The following is a 15,985-nucleotide window of genomic DNA, read 5'->3' as shown; positions in this document are numbered from 1 at the left end:
CTACGATAAAAACTACCGACGATATCAAAGAAATGCTTATGTTATACTAGTAAATCCCGAAGAGATTATCAAATTGAATCTCTCTCCTTCAAAACTCGACGCGTTCATTTTCTCCTCATTTATTTATAAAAAATCTGGGAGTACCACTAGATATTTCTGTTATCTTATTTCAATATCATGATACAACCACTTTGTGTTTTTGTTCAGTTCGTAGGCAGAAATTTTTCGGCATGTCTGGTAGGTCTTGTAAATATTAACTAAATGGTAAATGTGTATATTAAAATAAATTCCTATTATAACTTATTGTTCCAGTATCCCTCATTTGGTAAAGTTCATGTTCTGACATTATTCGCGACCGACTCATAACACAACCTGGCGATCCAAAAATTAACTACTTCGTCTTAATCCACCTCCTATGAAGAAACCTCATAAAGGTCGTAGGAACTCTAGAGCATTCAGACCAGACCACTTACTAAACAAAGCAATCTTCTGAGAAAACTGCTTGAGTCAAAGTTAGATTATGTTAGATTAGATACAATGATTGATCCTCAAGATGAGAACCGCACTTTGACCCCTATATACAGTCGTTTATGAAGCCAAAAAATAGAACTCCGGTGATTAGATTGTATACAATACAAATCTTATTCAGCTTTTTAATGGTATTCCCCCCAGCTCAGGTTGATGCAGCAGATGAGCATTTAAGCCTTGATATCGCAAAGGCGGAAGGTTAAGAAGTAAATGTTGAGGTGTTTCTACCTCGGCATTCCTTAACTTGCCTTCTACGCACGGATAGTGGACAAAAGATCACTTTAAACATTTTACCTATTTTTTCTTCGAATTCGCTGATCGTAATTTTGGTAAGTTTATTGTTTGTAATGTTCAAATTTTTAACTTAGAGATCGTCAACATCGCATTGGACCTAGAACAAATCCCGTAAAGTAGACTTAACAGTTTTTTCTAAAAACAGTTCATGGTATCGGTAGATATCAGGGTTTCTCTGGTTTCAAAGTTTTGGGGTTTCTTTTTCTTCTTCTTTACTGTCGTTTACAGTAGTTGCTTCTTTTTGCAATTTGGCATCAATTTCAGATACCAAGTGCAGCCAGGTAATTGTCCACCTGATCTCTCCAACGGAGTGGAGGTCTTCCTCATCCTCTGCTTCCCCCGRCGGATACTRCGTCGAATACTTTTGGAGTTTCTTACCTAAAAATAAACATGGTTCTGTCCCCGAGGATGTATGTTTAAAAACGTTTGTATAGGTGACTGGACTTTGAGTCAAAATTTGTCTGTTAATTCAACATTTTACTGTTCCGTTGCAACAACAAGTAAAGCGTAGAAAAAAAAACTACCCAAAGAATTTGAAATAAATGCCAACAATTTAGTGGAGCCAACAACAAACTAAATAGCAAAGAAAAACTTTATTAAAACAAAGCCTAGTACTAAAGCAACAACAATATGTAAACTGCGCAACATTAAAGAAAATTGTGCAACATTCAACAATGACTATGCAACAACAAAGCAATTGCTTAACACAAGCCAGCACGGAAAATTGCATTATCAACAACAACAACAACAGCAATAAATGTTCTAGCATTTACGCCGTCAAAGGACACAATGCAATGTTACATTTAAATTATTATGTTGTTGCTGTTGTTTTTTTTTTTGCAACGACTCCCTACCCGCAACGGCTCCTCTAGCGCGGCCACAAAATGAGGTAGTTAGCGCGTTGTTCCAGAAACGCCAGCGGGCGCTTCGCACTTCCTGCCACGACGAGTGCCACAGAGTGACAGTGATACGCGTAATATAACGGAGATAGAGAGAATACAACACGAAAGCGTAAACACACTCACATACACACATATACAGACATTATTTAGTTGTAGTTGTAAGTAGTCACTCATAATTACAGACGAACTGTCGGAAGTGCTGGAAGACAGCCGATAGGGTGGCTTGTGGGCGGTGGGCGTTGCTGTAGATTGTGCAATGCCGTTAAATACTGAGTTTACATTAACTAATACCTTAACATATATATTTATTAACGAAGACTTCATATATACATATACATGTACGTGCGTGTGTATCAACAGCTCGGCATTTGCTTTAGTGACGTTGCTCATTGTCGCGTCACAAGACTGATGAGCAGTTTGTGACTTGACGCTTTTCGCTGTCAACAATATATACTTATACATATGTATATACATACATATACATACATACGTATGTATATAAACTTATTAAATAGTACACTTGCCTATAGACAAAAACAATTTACTAGCGAGCTCTCCCGTTGGGACCAGCAACACTGTGTGGCGTTATTTCATTTTTTCGTCTTCCTCTTCTTCTTTTGACATTTGCTGTGCATAATGTGTATAAATAACAGTTAATAAATGCTGTTACTATTACAAAGCTTTTATGACATTTACCTTTTTGTTGTTTTCTCACTGTTATTTCAACTAGTTTATTTGCTGCTTGGTTTCAGTTACTGTTGTTGTTGCACGACTTTCGTTTACTGGATTATACTTCTTTTTTTTTTGTGTACTTTCATAGCTGGTCTGCTTAATAAGAGAATGAATTAAATACATTTAATATGATCTCGCCATCAACACCCGTCTTCAACCGGTGAATTCAGTGAAATATCTGGGGCTCATCCAGGATAGGAAGCTTTCAGGAAAGCCGAATATCAAAGAGAAAGCAAAAAAGGAGCCAAGCACAAGGTGTGGTCTTAACGAAAGTGGTCCTCTGGCTGTACGACACCATAGTCAAGCYCATTGTGTGCTATAGAGTCTTTCTATGGTGAAAGGCTCTAGAAAAGACCACACTTGCAAAGAAACTCGAGAACATTCAATGGGCTGCATTCATCAGGATCTGTAGTGCTCCAGTCCACTCAAACCATAGCTTAATTCCATATTGCACCTAGTGCCTAAGCTACAAAAGTTGATACTAGTGAATATTGGTTCTTAAATGAACACGTATCTGAACACTCGGAAATCCTCACACACTTTGACTTCACACCCCTCCACTTGGAGGGGGAAGGTTGGTAGAGAAAACTCTCTATCAACTCCAGCTTCAGGCTTCCTGAGTATTGCGACTATTGCAACCATAAAAGTAGCAATACGTTTACGGCTCCGAAGTGCAGCCCTCCTTCAGAGAAGGGATCATCCACTCAGATAGTAGTGTGGCGAACTAACCTTGAATTCTATAATAGGGTTGGTCAAGCAGTGCCTAACCTCGCTATCAGTAAGATTTGTGTACATTCTCCGATGGAGTATGGAGTAGGATGAGGTGAAAACGTCTCCATTGTACACACTTTGCAAGACTTTAGTCTTTGAATCGCCTAGGCAGTCTTACCTCCGACGTACCAGGAGGAGAAACTGGCATTAGCCAGCTCAACAAATATGTGGTAGGCTCAAAGCGCTTTGTCGATTGATGAAGTTTTTATGATCAATACATAAGTATGCGATTTTTTACGTACTTCAACGGATGCATTCCAAGCCGTCCAAGTGAGATCCCTTTTAATATCGACCTCTTAACGTATAATCTAAACTACTGCACTTTTTACTGGCGTAGACAATCCAGGGATTGGATGGGTCGCCTTCTCACTTTATAGAGAGATCTATGATCGGAAGTAATGAGCTGCTTGAGTCATATGTAAAAGAACCAGTTCTGGTCATTCCCAAATGAACGGCAATCAAAGAACTTTCCTCTAACTCTATATCCTACATTCTTTAACTTTTAACATGATATGCAAATACATGCAGGGTTTACTGGGTTTTATGCCATGCATAAGCTGATTGCTTCATGTTTTTTAACAAATCTTCTGAATAAAAGTATCTTCTAACTTCTTTCTTTTTTCAGCAATTCTTCCTTCGAATTGAATTGCGCAGAAAATAATAAAATATAATTTGACACTGTGTTACACATATCAATAACACATGTGTCTGCACATACGCCTTTTGGAAATTTCACACCAAAATAACAGGAAAATAAAGTAAGTACCAGAAAAACATTTTGAAAACACAGAAAAATCTTACGAACACAGTGAGCGTATAAGAAGAAGAACCAAAAACTGCAAAAAATACTTTTGAGGAGAGCACACACTAGCAAATGCAGTGCAAGTAAAATAACTAAAGAGTTTGCGAAACAACAAAGAAAGACTTCAAGGGTTCGCATAACAAAAACTGGATGTCGCAAAAGATTTAGTTGACGAGAAAATACTGCTTTGTGTGTTTGCTTTCACAATGGCACGTAACGCAACTGACGGTAAAAACATCATTTCAACATACAGTAAATACAAAAAAATTTGAAAAGTTCTACAAGAAATTTTGTGTAATAAATATTGAATAAAATTCAAATTTTAAAATACGAAAAAAATTTTTAAATTAAGAAATTATTTCTTTTCGATTTTGCCTTCATTTGCAGCGATTTTTTCGTCCTTTATTTGATTACAATTAAAAATATTAGCTTGTTGCTTCTTTTAGTATTCGAATATCTTTCTAAACACACATACTTATCTGTATATTCGTCCATATATTTATTCTCACTCCCGAGGCCAGCGCTCACATTTGGCTCAGGTGTTCAAGCATCASAGCGATTTTGATTGATAGTCGCGCTGGGCTTTAAGCTGTTACACACTGATTGACGTTTTTTCTGATTTTGGCGCAAGGGGAGTGTCGTACCTCATGTCTGCTAATGCAATTGTTTATAACTGTGTGCATTTAATATTAATCAGAATTACCATGTAAATCATTCAAACGCAACAAGTTATTGCTTTGGTTATTTTTCTTTCAAATATGCAGTGGGCTCTGGAGCTTTCCCGCTGAAAAGGCGTTTAGGGATGTCTTGTTTGATTTTATATTGATAACATGTTTGATTGAAAGCTGTTTTCAATTTACACTTTAGACACAAAAAGTAAATTAGTTGAAGTGCCTTARGTGGGTGCCAAAACTTATTGATTTAATGCATCTAAGAATACTTTTTTTATATTTTCAATATTTAAGCATATTTTAATTATATACAAACATCAAAATTGCTGATCAGAATATACTTTTGAATGAAATGTTCTTAAACAAATTAAAATTCTTCCTAACTCCTTAGTAATTGACTACGTTAGCTACATTTCCATTTACAGTTGTTCAATAGAGGGCGCTGAAATCGAAAACTCTGTTTAACAGTACTAAAGTATCTTCTTCTTTTAATATTAGTTAAAAATAGAAATAATAATTCCACTTTTCAGTATCCAAATATGTAATACCTTGCCAGATTTTTATATATCCAAAGAGAACTCACAAAAAGCTTTATCTGTCTAATTAAATGACCCTAGTACTTTAACAACATGATAAAAAAAAACTGGAAATTGTTAAAAAATGCATTGGTGGACAAGAAATGAGTCCCAGCAAAATTTAACCCTAATAAAATTTCGTGCTCCAGCTACAAACTCACACCACTAAAGTTCGGAGTATAAAAGTTCTTACAAGTCTTTGGGCTGATAGTCTCAAAATACTGTGTCATCCACAACCTATTTGCTAAGAGAATGAAAATGAGACAGATATATATGGTGCATAAATATATTCGAATTTTTTTTTTTTTTTTTTTTTTTTTTTTTTGTTTTTTTTTTTTTTTTTTTTTTTTTTTTTTTTTTTTATGAGAATTTAACATTTCTTTACTAAAAACATATACAATAATATTATTCAAAATCTTTCCATATGAAGTGTTGACATTTCCCATTTTTCCCATTTTCATTTAACACGCTTTATTGCGAGGCATAAGTATTCACTTCTAACATCAATTTGATATGCAGGTTTATTCCTATTATCAAATCAAAACAAAGCTTGTTATACAATTAGATTTAAACAAATTCACTCTGCACAAAAAACGTAAAGCAATAAAACATTTTCAGTGCACTGCTATAAATACATACATATATGGCAAGTACAAACGTTTCCATTTATTTCTCTGTATATGTTTGTATCTAACAGATTGAGCTGCAAACACAGAATGGATGAATTTTTAATAAACTGAGATAAGTGCAATGCCATGCGACAAACTAACAGCAAAATAGAGACAAATGAATATACACACCTATATGCACGCTAGAAATGAACACAGGTGAGATATGTATATACACATATATACACAACTACATGCAGACATTCACACGAACAGCAACAGTTGCCTGCCGGCGGCTGCCGTCCACCAGCTGCCGGACTAATGTCAACGCCAATGTGATTGTGTTAAAAACTCTATAAATAACAGAGTGAATAACAACAACAATAACAACAACAACTGGAGTAAGCACAAGATATGTGCGCAATAATAGACTTTGTGTTAGTAAAGGATGAAAGTGCCGCAAGCACACCTGACAGGTTGCGTGGCTGAGCGCATTTTGGTTAGGAATGAGCGCATCTAATCCAGTTATTGCATTTTAAATGCACTGTATGTGTCGCTACAACAAAGACAACAAGAATGAAATTAACACAAACTGCTCTAACGGTCAACCAGTTGGTTAGCTGTGCTTGTCGTTGGTTGCACGCCTGTAACTATGCAATGATTTAATGCGCCCGTTTATTTTCATTAACACATCTCGTTGATATATTGCCAACAATTTTTATTGCTGTTGCAGACTCTGTTGCCTAATAAGAATTGAATTCATTTAAATGAGATTTTATAATTTTTTAAGGTTCAAGTTGCCATTCAAATAAAATGAAACATTCGCTTCGGTTGCACGAAGCTATTAGGCTCTTCACAAATAAAAAAGTTTCTATACAATTCGATTTTAGTCGTTCAGTTTNTTTATTGCGAGGCATAAGTATTCACTTCTAACATCAATTTGATATGCAGGTTTATTCCTATTATCAAATCAAAACAAAGCTTGTTATACAATTAGATTTAAACAAATTCACTCTGCACAAAAAACGTAAAGCAATAAAACATTTTCAGTGCACTGCTATAAATACATACATATATGGCAAGTACAAACGTTTCCATTTATTTCTCTGTATATGTTTGTATCTAACAGATTGAGCTGCAAACACAGAATGGATGAATTTTTAATAAACTGAGATAAGTGCAATGCCATGCGACAAACTAACAGCAAAATAGAGACAAATGAATATACACACCTATATGCACGCTAGAAATGAACACAGGTGAGATATGTATATACACATATATACACAACTACATGCAGACATTCACACGAACAGCAACAGTTGCCTGCCGGCGGCTGCCGTCCACCAGCTGCCGGACCAATGTCAACGCCAATGTGATTGTGTTAAAAACTCTATAAATAACAGAGTGAATAACAACAACAATAATAACAACAACTGGAGTAAGCACAAGATATGTGCGCAATAATAGACTTTGTGTTAGTAAAGGATGAAAGYGCCGCAAGCACACCTGACAGGTTGCGTGGCTGAGCGCATTTTGGTTAGGAATGAGCGCATCTAATCCAGTTATTGCATTTTAAATGCACTGTATGTGTCGCTACAACAAAGACAACAAGAATGAAATTAACACAAACTGCTCTAACGGTCAACCAGTTGGTTAGCTGTGCTTGTCGTTGGTTGCACGCCTGTAACTATGCAATGATTTAATGCGCCCGTTTATTTTCATTAACACATCTCGTTGATATATTGCCAACAATTTTTATTGCTGTTGCAGACTCTGTTGCCTAATAAGAATTGAATTCATTTAAATGAGATTTTATAATTTTTTAAGGTTCAAGTTGCCATTCAAATAAAATGAAAYATTCGCTTCGGTTGCACGAAGCTATTAGGCTCTTCACAAATAAAAAAGTTTCTATACAATTCGATTTTAGTCGTTCAGTTTSTATGRCAGCTATATGCTATAGTGATCTGATCTGAACTGTTCTTTCAGAGTTTATAGCGTTACCTTGGATACTTATCTAAAAATTGTTTATATGGCAGCTATCTGTTATAGAAGCCCGAAGGCAATGATTTCATCAAAGGAGCAGCTTCTTCRGCAAAAAAGGACGCTTACAAGATTTCAGTCCGATATTTAAAAAAGTAAGGGACTAGTTCGCTTATGCATGGCTAAATCGAATCAGCTCTGATATTTAGAAATATATTTTATAGGGTCTCCGACGTCCTTTTTTGGATGTTAAAAACTTCGTGGCCACTCTGTTTATAAACTAAAATTTATTTCGAGCTTTTCTCTCAACACAAACACCATTGAGAGCAACATTAAATTGCCTTGCTACTCAAAGCAACCTCTCAAATTAATAGAATTTCACGGCATATTGAACAATAGACAGTTGAACACTGTAATCTTTGCTTCAAGCGCGACCAACAAGTAAGACACCTTATTGCATCGCATGCACATGACTGGTTGCTCATATAGTGGCACCATTTTCATAAGACACCAAAGCTATCTGCTGTGGCTTCTGCAAGACTACACTCCAGCTCTTCGCTTGCTGTACTTGTTCGCAGATATTTGACTGTAGAATTTATTTTTACCATCAACTTCAGGCAAAAGAACAATGCATTTGTGTTGGTGTGTGTCCCGCGTGTCCGTAAGGCGCTTAGGAACCCTATCSTGCGGCTTGGCAACTCATCTGTTGCACAATCTAGATAAGGCGGCATGTGTGTTGGGTACTTAATTTGATTATGTTGACAGTGTCTGGTAAGAAAAGGGATTACTTCGCAAGAGAAATAAATAATAAAGCTTTTCCGCTTTGAAAGAATTGAATGTTAATTTAATATTAACACTATACTTTCGGATGTAATGGTTATGTAACATTCAGTGCATTCTGGAAAAATTTGAGTGCTTATTTATAATATAACAAATATTTCAATATACTTTGACATTGATTTCGAAAACGGAAATGACAACTTTGAGGTTCTGGATGGAAGTCAGTAGCCAAGCACTGACCTTAAGGCATTTAAAAGTAGTAGTAGTAAGAATAAAAAGGTTGAATCTTCAAGTTTGGAGAATATATACTCATATTGGATCTATAACAATATTGGTCGGTTGGGCTCGGGTTGTATRCAGATCGCGTAAAGTACTTTTTCAATAGCCTTTTTTTGAYAGATTACSGGTGAATCATGTCTAGCTCTCATGTTATTTTGGTTCAATATGGCTAGATATTTCATCATGGAAAAACTTGCACCGAACAATGTTCATAAATCCTTCAACTTTATTACAAACCTTCACGTTCTGTAAAGAAGGTATTTCGCGCGCTTCGCTCGACTCAAGGTCCACATAATTACCCTACTGAGCGCACTATTGACAACGCCATCACCCATCTTGAGACCCAGCGTTCATTATTGGATAATATTTTACCGAATAGACCAAGTCCATCACGCATGGCAGAAAATATAGTAGGCGTAGCTGATAGTGTAAACGAAGATCGTAGAGAATCGAATCGGCGCCGTTCGCAGAAACTCTGATTGAAGTATGGAACGACTTTGCGCATTTTACGTCGACATTTAAAATTGAAAGCGTACAAAATACAGTTTTGCAAGAATTGAAGACAAGGCGGCATCGCTTCGCTCTATGAGCTCTAAGCTCTAAGAATATCCGACGTTTTCGAACCAAATTTTGCTCAGCGATAAAGCCCATTTCTGACCCAATAGGTATGTAAATAAACTAAAATTACCGCATTTGGGACCAAGAGCAACCCGAAGACATTCAAGAGCTGCCACTTCATACAGATAATCCAACTGGTTTCGTGTGATTTGTGAGCCGCTGGAATCAGCGGTTCATATTTCTTCAAAAATGATGAGGTGACAACGTAACCGTCAATGGCTACAGTTATCGCGCCATAATAACCGAATATTTTTTGCCYCAAATTGGAGCTCGTAATCTCGGCGACTTTTGATTGCAAAAATTCGACACCAAATCCCACACATCGCATCAATCAATGAATCTATTGAGAGACCACTTCAGTGAGCAGATAATTTCACGTTTTGTGTCGGTCAATTGGCCACCAAGATCATGTGATATCACACCGTTAGACTGTTTCCTGTGAAGATATATAAAGTCTGAAGTCTATGCAGMCAAACCCGCTTCGATTCAACCCTGGAACAAAACATCACGCATGTCATTCGCCAGTTACCAGTGCAATTTGCWCGAACGAGTAATCGAAAATTGGGCTCCATTCTGTATTTTTCTTTAAAGAATTAGGGAACCTCGAAATGCATCATCCTTTAACACTATGCGTACGCTGGAAAGCTATTTTTATTGTGCCTCTTTTTCAGTATATGTCGTTTGAAGCGTAAGTGAAACCAAATTTTTGAATCAAATATGTCTGACTTTGTACCTTAAAAATGGTAATTTCAGCTTAGAAGTCGAAGACCGCCATACTGAGACTTACTGGTCTTTAGCAATGAAGATTTAGTTTAGTTTGAGGTGAAATACAGGACGTGTGCGAAGGATCTCTTTCACATGATCTTGGCGATTCTACATGTAATTACGGCATTCCATCTCGCCCTAACCCGTCTGTCATTCGGAACCCATTTGCGGCCTGAAACCCAGTATATAAGCAGTCGCTTTTCGGCAGCCGCCACATTTACTGCTTCCCTGCTTCTAACGACATTATCTGACGTAATGCGATGTGAGATTATTGGCTTAGTTCGTGTCTGGCGTGCGTTATTATAAGCTTATAAAATTTTGACGAAACTATTAATGAGTAACGCTGCCGAGAAGAAGTTATCAAATTGAAGTGAGAGACTGCGAAAAACATCCGGCATTTCCAATAAGAAATGACACAATAATTTTCCAGCACAACAATAACCGGACTCTTGTTGAAAGGCCGCCTATAAACTATTTAGATAATTGGCTGGGGAATTTTTCTGGTTCCGGTCGATGCAGAACACCCTTAGCGTCTTCAAAAGCCTCGTACTAACAGTTTCCACATTTTGCATGAACAGCTTCTGCCAGATTTCGTAAACAAATTTATACCAACAAAATACAATTAAAAGTCATCATTCAGCCACATTATCCATAAGTCTCACCCTTCCGTAAGCCATATTTTGCACGAGCACTTTTAGAAAATCAGAAAAGGGCATTTAAGCCTCTTTCCATATTACAATTGGAATTCTTTTCTGCACAATCACCTTCCAATAAATTGSCGAACAAGTCTGTGCCACTTGACACAAATCAAATTAGCGACAAAAGATCTCTGTCCAGTTAACTACTACTAACAAAAAGCAACAAAAACTTTAACAAAAGAAAAATTCGCAGAGAAACTTTACAACTGCAACTTAAGCACTTATCAATGCACATTTGACCTTCTCGCCAATACCAGAAACTTCTTTACAGCCGGATCAGTGTGGATTGCGGATTTTCACTCGAAGCGACATCAACGACAACAAATCGAATCAGAAAGTTAAACGTAATTCAAGAATCGCTGAGTAGCTACAAACGCTGGCGCGAGACAGCAAAGAGAGAAATTAAAATGCAAAGTTTCAACTTCGCTCGCGCCGAAGGGCGAGGATGGCATTGGCAGAAGATGACCCCTGCCTTTGTCATGTATATTTTTTTAAMAAACTTATCCAATAAAACTTTTGCCAACATTGATTTAAAAAGGTGAGTAATAGATGAAGGAGAGACATATGAATAACGGTGACACAAATACTGAGTATACATCGGTGAGTGGCAGCGTTACAATTTCAGCGAAACAGCAAGGTAAGCTGTGTATTGGTAAGTGGGATGTTCAAAGTTTCAATATTTACGCAATTCGCTGTTGGAATACTTTCAAAAATATTTATTTTAATATATCAAACGATTCAAGCCGCACTTAAGCCCATAAATCTCTTATCCTCTGTTATATGTGATATGTCAAAGTTTCATGTTTTCAGAAAAGTTGTCAAAAGGGATTTAACAGCAGAAAATGCAATTCACAAGCCAACCAATAACGCCACTTCAAGCTTTTCAATGCAATCTTTTTTCTTATATAATTCCTCCTTATTTCACGCGAATATCATTTCAAATGCATTTATGCTTTATCTAGACAAAAGTCCACAAAGCAAAGCAGGTGTTAAACCATTGCAGCAACTGTTGGCATAGCCTTCACACTTACTTAGGCAGCGCATAAGAAAGGACTCGCTGTTATCCTTTCGCTCGCACTCCTCACCCGTCGCAATTGTTTGTTGATGTTATTGTTTTAACATTTACCGTTTACCGTTTATTGTTGTAGTTTAGTTTTTCTTTTTCTTTATTATTTTAAGTTTTGTTGACTTCACACAGCGCATAATGTAATTGTTGTAGTTGTAAGGGGGAARAATCGCGCGAAACCTAGCGTCTGCTGCCTGCAGCACTGAGATGCTACTTGCCACTCGGAACTTGCAACTCGCACTTAATACTTTAATAGCCGCAAAAGTTTTAGCTACTTATCCCGTTGTACAAACACATAGTGGCTGAAGTAGTTTGCCAACTTTCTATTTTTTTCTTTTCAAGTTTTTTGTTGCACTTTCACATTTTTCTTGATTTACTAACTTCTGAGCAAACACTTTCAATACGATTTGCTAGTTAAACTGTGTTTCTTAATAAAACAACAATATTTTTAGAAAAATCTAAAATTTATGTTTAACTAAAACAACTCAAATTTATTACGAAATCAATTTTTGTATCTTAGCCACCCAAAAAAAAAAAAAAAAAACGAAACATGATGCACGATGACTCCAAAAGGGACTTTTAATGATGCTTAATTTATCAGACGAGCAAAAGAATAGATAAAACTTGTTTTGGTAGTTAGTTTCTAAAAGGAGTAGGGAAAAAAGTTACTAGATTTCCAAGATTTTGGCAGCAATTTTCGACTCACGCTGAGCATGTATATATGTAAAGGATGATCCATTTCGAGGTTCCCTACTTTTTTAAAGAAAAAAAAAAACAGAAATTTCAAAATCAATAGAGAGTCTTTATTATCCTTCGAAAGAACATTCTTTRGAATCAACGCTTTAAAGATTGTCATTTCAAATGTTGGCCGTGGCTATGTCTCCGATGGTCCATCCGTTGTGCCCAATTTTCGATGGCTCGTTCGAGTATTTCGGCTGGTAACTGGCGAATGACATGCGTGGCGTTATGCTCCATGACCTGAATCGAAGCGGGATTATCCGATTGTTGCTTGATTGCTTTAGACTTTACATTTCCCCTTAGAAAAAAGTAATATTACACGATCTTGGTGGTTACACGTTCGGCACAAAACGTGAAATTATCTGCTCACCGAAATGTTCTCCCAGTATATCCATTGATTGATGCGATGTGTTGGAAGTGGCGCCGTTTTGTTCAAACAAAATATCGCCGARTTCACGAGCTTTAATTTTTGGCATCAAATATGCGGTTTTCATGGCGCAGTAATGGTCAAAATTGACGGTTAAGTTCTCACCGGCATCATTTTTGAAGAATTAAGAACCGATGATTACACCCAACTCAACCAGAAACCACACCAAACCGTTGTTTTTTCTGGATAACGTGGCAGCTCTTGAATCTTTCGTGTTGCTCTTCATCGCTGCCTCACCGCTAAACAAAATTGGYTCGAAAACGTCGAATCATTGCGAGTGTTGGAAAAGGCACACGTTGATTCAGATTTATCAAAAACACGTGTTTTCAAGTGCTACGAAGCCTTCAAAGGTTCCGCATATCGTTGAGGACATGCCTCGTTATCTTCAACTGATGAAAATATTAAAAAAGTGAAGGCTTGAAATTCGTCAGGCAAGTGTTAGAGAGAAGACAAGAGAGCTTGAAATTTGTCGTTCATTCGAATGAGTTCGGTGAATATTTTTGGTGTGAAACGCGTTATTGCTCGACTCGTACTGATAATGCTAAATCATTTTCAAAAATAGTACGATTGTGACCGAATTTAAAGCCCAAAACGCTATCAGTATCATCGATCAACCACCATATTTACCAGGTTTGGCTCCGTGTGATTTTTTCTTACTACGCAAACTGAAATTTTAAAATTTCAGTAGTAGATAAAGATTTTTAATAAAAAAAGTCTTGCTAGAGGAGTCCATACCACATTAAACACAATTTATATGGAATCGGAAGCCTGATTCGAACCCAAATACTGTGCAGATTCACATTTGCAAAATTGTTGTCATAAGCCGCCTCACATTAATGCACCACTAAACCATTAAATAAGGATACAACTGTGTATGGAGTATTCGGGGCAAAAATTCAAAATTTAATCTAAAAAAAAAAAGAAAACTTTTGTGGAAACTTTAATTCAAATACTAGAACTCTTTAATAACTGTCACTTTAAAGCTTCGAGCAATTGGACAGAAAATTATTAATGAATTTCGATTTTAATGAAAGTAATTGAATTTAAAAATTATTACACTTTGCCATTAGCACACAAGCAGACAGACACACTTTGATACTTTAATGTTGTTGTGTTTTAAAATTTCGCTTAATAAATCCACTAAATAAATAAATAATTTACAATCATTTGACAGCTGCGGATAATTACTGCATTTGTCCTTCAACACTCAGCCGAGCTCATTACGAGCCACTTTTATTTGCATATACATACCGATATATGCTAACTGTATTTATACATAAGCAACAGTGACAACATGAACTTATTACATTTAAATATTTTTAAAGTTTATAAGTGAGCAATAAAAGCGCGCGATATTATTGTTGCTGGCGTATTAACAATAATGGCTGAATGTGTAAATAGCAAAAATTAAATGTGCAACAAATACTTTAATGCCAACAGCATTAATCCCTTAAGCCTATATGCACACATACACACGTTTACATATGTATGTGTCTGTTTGTTTGTGTGTGCGGCGTGGAAAATAACTGTTATCAAATGCATTGTGCGCTCAACGCTCGGCTCATTAACAGCTGAATTGTCAGCAGTTGTATGCGCCTTGTTGTTGTTGCAATTTATTATTTGTTTGTTGTCAACTTGTGGTTGGCGTTTCTGTTGCTGCGGTCGGTCTTTGTCGTTATTGCGGTTTTTCAATTTTTTGTTTTCAATTTCATAAATACTTTTTTATTGCATATTTTCCGCGAAACATAGAATTTTTGCATTAGCGACATTAAAGTCGCAATTAATAGTGCTTGCAACATATTGGTTGTCAAAGAAGTCTTGCGGTAATTTTGCGGTATTTTTATTGAATTCTCAGTTGTTCATAAATTTTTTTTTTTTTTGATGACTAATGCCCAGCTCTAGACCGATGCTACGGCTGCTAATGTGCCGGTCTCTTTCGACCAATTCAGCGATTTTATCACAATTTTCGACGACAGGCCTTCCGGAGCGTGGCGCATCTTCGACCACCTCTACACCAGAAGGAAAACGTTGAAACCATCGTTGTGCGGTGGAAATGGAAACTGTATCGGGTCCATAAATCGCACAAATTTTATTGGTGGCTTACGATGCATTTTTGCCTTTATCGTAGTAGTACTGTAAAATATGCCGTATTTTTCCTTTATTTTGCTTCATGTTTGCGACGCTATAACTCACGAACGACTTAAAAGGAACGACAATCAATCAAAAACGCATTCGCGCGTGAAATAAGCTTTCCAAAAAGGTATAGCATTGACCCGATGCGACGAATAAAACTAAAACTACGCGCTCTCAGCACCAACTAGCGAAAATACCGCAAGACTTTTTTGACAAACTAATATTTGCTTTTAAGTTAATGATATCTAATTTAAGGGGGTATTCCACTCTAGAGTTTTGAAAAATTCACTTTTTTTTCATATATTTAAAGCTTAGACCCTTAAGAACATATCATCCAAAGGATCTTTAAAAATTAAAATTATTTTAAGAGCTACAGTTACTTTAGCGATGCAGTACCTAGCACGGTAGGTAGATAGATTCACTTTTTTAAACGCGTTTTTCTCGAAACTACTTTATTCCACACGGTACCGGCATTATCTCAAGTTCTATACATACGATTATTATTTTTATTTTCAGGCAGAACGACATTTTTCCAAAAAATTTTTTTTCGTGTTCCCTGAGATAGGGACTGTAACAGCATCCTTACTGATTAAGAATTTCTTTTGGTTTTTTTTT

Source organism: Bactrocera latifrons, unplaced genomic scaffold (assembly GCF_001853355.1).
Source record: "Bactrocera latifrons isolate USDA-ARS-PBARC rearing strain unplaced genomic scaffold, ASM185335v1 scaffold_971, whole genome shotgun sequence".
Taxonomy (NCBI): Eukaryota; Metazoa; Arthropoda; class Insecta; order Diptera; family Tephritidae; genus Bactrocera; species Bactrocera latifrons.
This window is presented reverse-complemented; position numbering follows the sequence as displayed.